This window comes from Lactuca sativa, chromosome 5, assembly GCF_002870075.4.
Source record: "Lactuca sativa cultivar Salinas chromosome 5, Lsat_Salinas_v11, whole genome shotgun sequence".
Taxonomy (NCBI): domain Eukaryota; kingdom Viridiplantae; phylum Streptophyta; class Magnoliopsida; order Asterales; family Asteraceae; genus Lactuca; species Lactuca sativa.
In genome coordinates this window covers 119,727,162-119,737,525 of record NC_056627.2, presented here as the reverse complement: position 1 = coordinate 119,737,525, position 10,364 = coordinate 119,727,162, and positions in this window count along the sequence as shown.

The window sequence follows — 10,364 nt, the reverse complement described above, 5'->3', positions numbered from 1 at the left end:
TTGGGCTATGGGGAGTTAGTCCATGAGTCATTCTCATCACTTCTTCCATTGAAATCTTATCAACATTTCATCTTCATAAACTATAGATCAAAGATGCCGCCTCGCAGGAATCCAAGGAGAAATCCTAATAACGAAACACCACCTCCTCCACCTCCTCAACCACCTACTCCTCAGTTCGATATGACAGCTCTAAATGTTGTCGTAGCTGCGGCTGTGGCTACAGCCATGGCTCAATATCATTCATCGGGTTCCAATGGAGGAGGAACCCATGTTCAGTTTATTCAGATGGAAGCTCCTGTGCACTCGAGATAGTGCTCCAATAAGGACTTCACAAACTGCAAGCCATTCTCCTTCAAGGGAACTGGCGGAGTCATTGCCCTCTCGCAATGGTTCGAGAAAACCAAATCGGTTTTCGAAATCTGCTCCTATCCCGAGGAGAGCAAGGTGAAGTTCGCTACTTGCACCTTTGAAACGAAAGCCTTAACATGGTGGAACAACCACGTTAAGTCGCTATCTCTTATAGTGGCTAATGCTATGGGCTGGGAAACTTTGAAAGACCTCATGATTGAGGAGTACTGCCTAAGAGGCAAGATCCAAAAGCAGGAGGGAGAGCTATGGAGCCTAACCATGAAGGGCTCCAACGTAGTCGCCTACACCGCCATATTCTGCGAGCTGGTGGCCCTCTGTCCCAACATGATTCCTACAAAGGGAAAGAAAATCGAGAGATACATATGGGGGCTGGTGCCACCATACCAGGGAAATGTATTGGCATCACACCCCACTACATTTGATAGTGCCAAACGATTGGCACAGCGGCTCATAGACCATGGGGTTCGTTCCCCGGCCGCAACAACTACCTTGGCCATCTCAGAACCTGCAAGAACCGCTGACCCCAAGCGGAAGTTTTGGGATGACAAGAAGAAGGTTAAGGCTGCCAAGAAGAGGCAGGTCGTGGCAGTACATGCTGCGATAGCACCTGCCGCTACTGCTCTGGTGAAGCAGTACTCTAGAAGTTTGCCTAAGTGCAACAAGTGCAACTTCCATCACGTCGGCGCATGCTGGGAGATGTAGTGTCTGAACTGCAACGGAAAGGGGCACACAGCATGTTTCTGTAAAGCTCCGGCGAAGCCAATCAACCAAGCCCCCGGTGCTGGAGCGGGCCAAACTTGCTACGGATGTGGCGAAGTAGGCCATTTCAAAAGAAACTGCCCGAAGGCAGGGTTTGCTAGTGGAGCGGCAAGAGTTCTGGTCATAGGCCATGAGGAAGCGGTTGCCGACCCTACAGTGGTCACTGGTACATTCCTCCTCGAGAACTCTTATGCATGCATTCTATTTGATAGTGGAGTGGAGAGGAGTTTCGTGAACCAAAAATTTGTTCATTTACTTAGGCAAAAATCACGAGCATTTAATGAACCGTTCACTGTAGAAATTGCTAATGGGAAGACAGAGAGCACTAGCAGTATATTCATAGGGTGTGCCCTAACTTTAGATAACCAATCATTTTCTATCGATCTTATGTCGGTCTCAATTAAAAGTTTCGACGTCATTATCGGCATAGATTGGTTGAGTCTCCATCGTGCCGATATCATGTGTTACGAAAAGGTTGTTCGCCTTAATCTGTTGTCTGGCGAAACCTTAGTAGTTTATGGCAACAAACCCGACACGAACCTTTGTATCATCTCGAGCATCCAGGCTCAGAAATTCTTGCGAAAGGAATGTCAAGCATTCCTTGCTCATGTGGTCGATGTGAGCCAAGAAACGAAGGACATTCAGAACATTCCAATAGTACGCGAATTTCCCGACATATTTCCAGAAGAGCTCCTGGGATTACCTCCGCAACGTCAAGTCAAGTTCCGAATTGACTTAGTTCCAGGGGCTACCCCACTAGCCAAATCGCCCTATCGTCTAGCACCTGCAGAGATGCAAGAACTGTCTGGTCAACTTAACGAACTGCTCAGCAAGGGCTTTATAAGACCAAGCTTCTCACCCTGTGGAGCTCCAGTCTTGTTCGTCAAGAAGAAAGATGGATCGTTTCGTATGTGCATCGACTACAGGGAGCTCAACAAGCTGACTGTCAAAAATCGTTATCCTTTGCCTCAGATCGACGATTTGTTTGACCAACTCCAAGGGGCGAACTTCTTTTAAAAAATCGACTTGAGATCCGGATATCACCAACTACGAGTGCTAGGGGAGGATGTTCCAAAGACAGCCTTCCGAACTCGTTATGGGCACTACGAATTCGTAGTGATGTCGTTCGGATTGACGAACGCACCCGCTGTATATATGGACTTAATGAATAGGGTGTGTCATCCTTACTTGGATCAGTTCGTCATCGTCTTAATCGATGACATACTTATCTACTCTCGAAGTAAGGAGGAGCATAGTCAACATCTGCGACAAGTCCTCGAAACATTACGTTCGGAGAAGCTCTACGCGAAGTTCTCGAAATGCGAATTTTGGATTCGGTGAGTCGAATTCTTAGGGCACGTGGTTAGCGAAGAGGGTATACACATGGACCCTTCCAAAATCAAGGCCATTGAGAACTAGTCAGCACCGAAGACGCCTACGGAAATTCGTCAATTTCTAGGCCTCGCTGGCTACTGTCGCAGGTTCATTCAGAACTTCTCGCGCATAGCGAAACCTCTTACAACACTGACCCAGAAGGGCCCGTTGACTGGGAAGAGAAGCAGGAGAGAGCGTTCCAGACGCTCAAACGAGCCTTGTGCACCGCGCCAATACTATCCCTTCCCGAAGGAATAGAAGACTTCGTCGTCTATTGCGATGCGTCGAATCAAGGGCTCGGATGTGTTCTGATGCAGTGAGGTAAGGTCATCGCCTATGCCTCGAGACATCTAAAGACACATGAGATCAACTACACGACCCACGATCTTGAACTAGGAGCAGTTGTGTTTACTCTAAAGATCTGGAGACATTACTTGTACGGAACAAAGAGCACTATCTTTACAGACCACAAGAGTTTACAACACATCTTCGACCAGAAGGAGCTCAACATGAGACAACGACGGTGGGTCGAGCTACTCAGTGATTACGAATGTGAAATTCGTTATCATCCGGGTAAAGCCAACGTAGTAGCTGACGCCCTAAGTCGGAAAGAACATTCTGGTCGTAGAGTCAAATCATTGACTATGTCTATCCATTCACACTTGTCCACGCAAATAAAGGCAGCTCAGCTCGACGCATTGAATCCTGAAAATGTGGCGGGTGAATCCCTGAGAGGAATGGATAAGACCTTTGAGGTTAAGGGTGGCGGAGCTTATTATTTCATGGATCGGATCTGGACCCTGAAACTAGGTGGTTTCAGAGACTTGGTCATGAACGAGGCACACAACACTCGTTATTATGTGCATCTGGGATCAGATAAGATGTATCTGGACCTTAAAAAGTTATACTGGTGGCCTAATATGAAAGCAGAGATTGCTACCTTCGTGGGTAAATGCCTTACTTGCGCAAAGGTCAATGTCGAATACCAGAAACCATACGGTCTTCTACAACAGCCTGAGATACCGGAATAGAAGTGGTAGCGAATAACTATGGATTTCATAACCAAGTTACCCAAGACGACGGGTGGACTTGATTCCATATGGGTCATCGTCGATAGACTGACCAAGTCTACACACTTCTTACCAATCAAAGAAACAGACAAGATGGAGAAACTTACAAGAACTTACATTAGGGAGATTGTAAGATTGCACGGTGTTCCCTTATCCATTATCTCGGACAGAGATAGTAGATTCACTTCGAGGTTCTGGCAGTCGTTACAAATTTCCTTAGGAACTAGGCTGGACATGAGTACAACCTACCATCCACAGACCGACGGGCAAAGTGAGAGAACTATCCAAACCTTGGAAGATATATTGCGAGCCTATGTGATAGACTTCGGGAAAGCATGGGATACTCATTTACCCCTTGTCGAATTTTCCTACAACAATAGTTATCACACGAGCATAAAGGCAACTCCATTCGAGGCCCTCTATGGCCGAAAGTGCAGATCCCCTCTGTGCTGGGCTGAGGTGGGTGATACCCAGTTAGCTAAGGGACGAATTCCCGAAAGCACTCTCACAGGTCCGGAAATCATACGAGAAACGACGGAGAAGATCGTTCAGATCTGTGAACGATTGAAAGCCTCTAGAGACCGACAGAAAAACTATGCTAATAAACGTAGGAGACCGTTGGAATTCCAGGTGGGCGACCGCGTTCTATTGAAGGTCTCACCCTGGAAGGGCTTGATACGCTTCGGAAAGCGGGGAAAGCTAAATCCAAGGTACATTGGGCCTTTCGAGATTCTCGCAAGAATCGGCCCAGTAGCTTACAAACTTAACTTACCGGGCGAACTCAGTAATGTACATTCTACCTTCCACGTATCGAACTTGAAAAAGTGTCTATCCGACAAGACTCTTGTTATTCCACTCGAGGAGATCGAGATCAACGAGAGCCTCAACTTCGTGGAGGAACCAGTAGAGATCATGGACCGAGAGGTCAACCAAACGAAACGAATCCGTATCCCGATAGTGAAGGTTCGCTGGAACGCCAAGCGAGGACCGGAATTCACTTGGGAGCGTGAGGATCAGATGAAACAGAAATATCCTCGTCTTTTTACTTAGTTATTTATAATAACTTATTTGCTTAAATTCTAATTTCGGGATGAAATTCCTTCTAAGGAGGGGATGATGTGACAACCTGAAATTCTATTATGTACAAACAATATCACTTCAATAGAAGTCAGAACAGTTGTAGTAAATTTTCAGACTTTTTAGTATAAGTTTGAGTATTTCAGGATTTACACTTAAAGAGATATCAGGAGAGAGGATGCACTAGGGTTTTTTGCAACTCTGTTATTTCAGAACTCTATGATATTAGAGTTCATTTCTTGAATAAAAATATTTTCTGCCAAAAATCCCAGGACTATATATATGATTCTTAACCAAATTATTTCATTAGTTACATTTCCAGCTAGAGAAAAGCCATTTTCTATCTCATGGATCTTCGGGTTTTCATCCCAAATCATGAGTACCTCTCTCTAGTTGTATTAAATGGATTATATTGTGCTTATTAACATAGATTTCATAACAAAACAGCAAGATTCGAGAGTTTACCGCCCAAGAACACCTTGGGGAGTAAACTCTTTTATAACGGTAAAATGATGCCTAGTCCTTTCCCCTTGATGTGTAACTACCTTAGACTTGTATGTTAGTGTATTTAGGACTAGAAATCACCCATGAACACCAGGAGTAAGGTGTTCACGGCCCAAGAAGTTCTTGGACCGTGAACTCCAAACTCAAGGGCCAAAGAGTGCCTTAATCACTCCTAAATCCTTGGAACAATAGCCTTGATTTACTCCTAGTTATTTAGGGACTTTAAATCATCAAATGCGCATCCCAAAGAGAGATTACGGTTGTAATCTCTTACGATTTTGGTCTTTGGGCCGTGAACATCAAAGAGGGGTACCAAAGTGTGCCTAAGGCCTTCATTAGCCTTAGATAATTGTCTAAAACTTATCCTAGATGAGTATGGGACTTGAAAACATAAAAAAACCCTTTCGATATGAGTTTACGGCAGTAAACTCAAAAGGAAATGGCCTTGGGGCCGTAAACTCCTCAAGGGAGTGTATTAATGCCCTAAACCCTTCCAAGGATTAATCCACCAAGTAGGAATGCTTCTAGGGATCATTTAGAACTTCAAAACACCAAATGACATTAAGCTTAGGAGTTCACGGCCGTAAACTCAAGGGTTTACGACCATAAACTCCTTGTGTGAGGTTTATTGGAGAGTAAACTCATATACGGGGTCCTTTGGAACCCAAAACTCACTAGTCGGGTCCTACAACAACTTAGATATAATGCTTAGGGCTAATAACACTTATTATAAGTGTTTAACATGTTCTAGGAAGTCAAAAAAAAATTCAATTAGTAGTTTAAAGCTAATTGGGTACACATATGTGTGATTATATGTTAACTAGGATCATAGTGTGTGTTCAAGACTTCACTTGACACCTAGCAATCCTACATCTTCAGTACATCCGTACCACTCACTACAGGTGAGTTCATACCCCTTAATCAATGGTTTAAATGTTTTTAAATGCTTTTATGGGGGGATACAAGTTAAATACTTATAGTTATTACATCAATCACATGTGATTAATAACTACAAAATCAGTGATTTCCTTATTGTTCAAATTGTTTATCAAACTGTTTTGCTTCAAACTGTTTTACAAGTTCTTATACTTATCAAATACATTTACTTAAACTCTGTTTTACTCATTATCAATTGCATGTCTAGGCATGTATAGTTATATAAGCAATGTTTAAAAAGCTTAGGAAGGCCTGCCCGCCCTATTTCCTTTTCGTGCTTGAGATGTGGTCTGGTGGGATATCGGGTACCCGTCCGAAGGTCGTTTAAATATTAGTTATATATCATGTGTACATATATTGTCATAAAGGTCCTTCCAGTTCATCCAGTACCCTTGGGTAGCAAGGGTATACTTCCATGTTCATACGTACCAGTTACATCACTAGTAAGTTACCATAGGGGTAGTCAAGGAGGATACTATTACTATCACTAGAACAATGAAACATACAATGAGTCAGTTCATTCATGAGTCAATACGAGTAATACATATAGTACATTACAACTAGTACGCACAGTACATTACTATACATGCTAGATAGAGAGAACATACATTACAGCTAGCACACGCAGAACATTTCAGTACATACAGGCTAGACAGAGAAAGATTACACTTTCAGTTAAAACATTCATTACATATATATTCATGCAGTTATGTGAACCGTTGAGCGGGTCATGGCACTTCCTGCCGCGACCGCTCTTGTATCCCGAATCTCCTTAATTAGGGGGCGTGAGTTTACGTATAGATCTATATTGGATTGACTTTCCTACACCTTGTTGCTCGCTACATTGGGACTTGCAAGTCTATGGGTGCCAAATGTCATTTCTTACGGCTTCTTACATCGTCGTTTTACTAGAGTCGGTAGCAGGATACAGGTCGATCACATGTTATTTGGAACACCTTTTGTTTTAAGGTAGTTAGTACCACGGTAGTCACTTATTACAAATACTACAGTACGATAATATTTTCCCTTTTACATTCACTTCGTGAATATTCACATGATGCACGGTAATGTAGAAACTATATTTTTGGTTAATGATAGTCATAATTGGGAAAACACACACTCTAACAAGAGACATACACACTGACACTAGATGCCTTGGTAGAAGGCTACAGTTAGTAGTAAACATAGGGTTTTCTAGGAGAGTTCAAACATTATACAAAACATTGTACAAAACATCTTACAGAAACATTTTTTACAAACGTTTTCATACAAACTCAGACATTAATATACTTATGATCTCACCAGCATTAAGCTGATACTCGCTTTCAAACTAACTTGTATTCTCAGGTCACCAGTAGACAGGTACAAGTGCCACGCTTTTGAGAAGATGGAGTTCGTTCAAGACTCATCTGTTATTTTTGTTATGTATATTTTTGGTGTCTATATCTTTGACAGAACACACATGTATGAAATTATACTATTAATGCAATGGATGATGTTGTTTCTTGTTTACTATTATTCATTGTTTGTGATATTGTACATGACGTCCTCTGCCCCAGAATGTTTCCGCCATGCATGGTTTTGGGGTGTGACAAGGAAGAGAACGATGGGTGGAACCAAGTTGAGTACCGGAGATACTTGGATGATATTGGGAGAGCTGTCAATTATAATAATCAATCATTTGAGTATCTTTTCCAACAAATGAATATCGCCCTGAGACCCAGACCCGGTTATCCCTACATTATGAATTGGGAGGAAAGGATGAGGAGAGGCAATGATGGAGGAGGAAGTGGAGCTGGAGGAACTAACATGGAGGAAGAAGAATAAAGAAGTTCTTGTTTTGTGTTTTTATTTATTTTTGTGGTGTTTGATTTTGACAAATGTTGAACTTGGATGATTTTGTTTCTTTTAGGACTTTTATTACTTTCACTTTTGGTTGCATATTTGTCAGGATTGGAAGGTTAGGATGCATATAGAAGTTTTAAGGGTCAAGGTTCAAGTAAGGAAGTGAGGAATGTTCAAATAAGAGTGTGAAGTTTTGTCATTAAGGTTGAGTCCGTTAGAGTTGGGAGTGATAAAGAGTGTTGTTGCTGAAGTAATTAGAGGAAGAGTCACTGAATTATCCCAATTCAGAACCTTAATCAAGAAGAAAACGAGCTGGACAAATTTTTTTTTCTCAACACAGCGCCTACTCGCCGAGTGCACAAATCCTACTCGGTGAGTACATGGGTAATTACGCAATATACTTGCAAGTTAGCAACAAACTCGCCGAGTACACGCTTATACTCGCCGAGTAGATCAACATTTTTCGAATTCCAGAGCTATTTTGGGCACTTTCATTGCGATACTTGTCCATTTTTCGTGAAGTGTAATTACTGGAGGTTTCTAGGAGCTTCGTCCTACATTTTTGAGTTATTTTCATGTCTACCACACGAGATTTTGACACCCAAGACATGGATGAGTTGTTCCCATGTCTAAAGTCAATTGAAGATGGAGCTGAAGAGAAGAGATATCAACCTAGCGACTGCTACCCCAGGGGAGTTTGTTCCAATTCTCTCTATATTTCATATTTTTATTTTTGCATGATATGCAATGGGGACATTGCATAAATTAAGTGTGGGGTAGGGGGTTGGTTACATCTTAGTAAATTTAGAATCCTAATATCCTAATTTAGGTCTATTTTAAATTAAGTCTATTTTACACAATTTAGGTCTATTTTAAAAAAAATCTTGCATACCAAAAATGTGACTTAGGAATTAATTTAGAAAATTTTGGTAAAAAGTAATTAGGATTTCATGTTAGAATTTTTTTTGATGATTGCATGAAAACCCAAATGTTTAGTTGGACCTATATACGTTCTAGTGCATTTGTGGCTTCCTTATTCTAGTGAAATCATGGGACAAAAACACGACCTTGCTCAGCCCGAAGGATGCAATATGTTTAGCATCGTGTACCAGAAATGTATCTAGGAAAATTATCATCGCTAGCCAATAAAGGTTGAAGTTGAGCGCCCCTGCTTAAGCATGTAGGATTTTGAGTGAAATAAGTGAGGTACATGTTAAAAAAGAGAGAGAGAGAGAGAGAGAGAGAGAGAGAGAGAGAGAGAGCGAGAGAGTTGCAACAAAAGTTTGAAGAATTTTGGAGGAACTAAAGTGAAGATCAAAAGATCAAAATTCCAAGAAGTGCAAAAACTTGAAGATACCAAAAATCAAACAAGAAGGTGGTGAATTCAAAGAAATCAAAGAGCAAATGCCAAAGAAATGAAGAATTCCAAAGAGCTCCAATGTGGTATCATAAATTGTAACTCTAGATTATGTATGCTTGGGTTGCTCAACCAAAAAATACCTTGAGGATAGGAGGTTTTCTGCGGATGGATTCGGAGGGATGCATAAAATGAGCATTGTTCGGGATGAGTGGGCGAATGTTTATGAGGATTGTGAGTATTTAGAGTATGGGGGTATTTAGGAAAATTTTAGACACAAATTCATGCGTTGCGGTCTTGGCATAATGGCTGGGTTAGATTGGAGCTGTCATATGTGGTTCTAATGTGTTAAAATTCAGTTTTGCTTGGGGGCAAGCAAAAGTCAAGTGTGGGGTATTTTGATATTTGCATAATTAGTCATATGTTAGCATACATATTTATTCTTTTTTAGTTAATTATGTGCATAATGTGGACAAAAGGTACTTAATAATGTTTAAATTTTGTTTTCAGTCCAAAAGGCATGCTTGGAAGTAAAAGGGAACAAGGAGAAGCAATTAGAGACCAAAGAATGAAGAATGAGGAACAAAAGCACACTAACTTGGTGAGTCCGCGAGGCTACTCGGCGAGTACCCAAGAATATTCCCGAAGATAAGTCAAGACTCCGGGCAATAGACAGATTGTACCTGTACTCGGCGAGTCCGTGAGTCTACTCGCCGAGTAGCCCCTGTTTTGTGATAATTATAAATATCGAACCTTTATCCGAATTGGAGAGACTTCTGGCATTCTAGGAGCTGCACCTGCGATTGAAGTAGCCTTTGGAGATCTGAGAAACCCTAACCTTCGATCCTTTGAAGAATCAAGGAAATTTAGGTTATACATTCCACTTAATCTTAGAATTTAAGCATGTCTAGCCTAGTTGAACTTGTTTTTGAGTTTGTTTTTACTGTGACTATGAACTAAATTCGTTTTGTTTCTGTTTGGGAAGACCAAGTTACTCCTATGGTTTAATTATTACTTTTTGATTGATTGTTTATTGGTGATCTTATTAAATTAAGTTTGTTAAAGAAACTTAT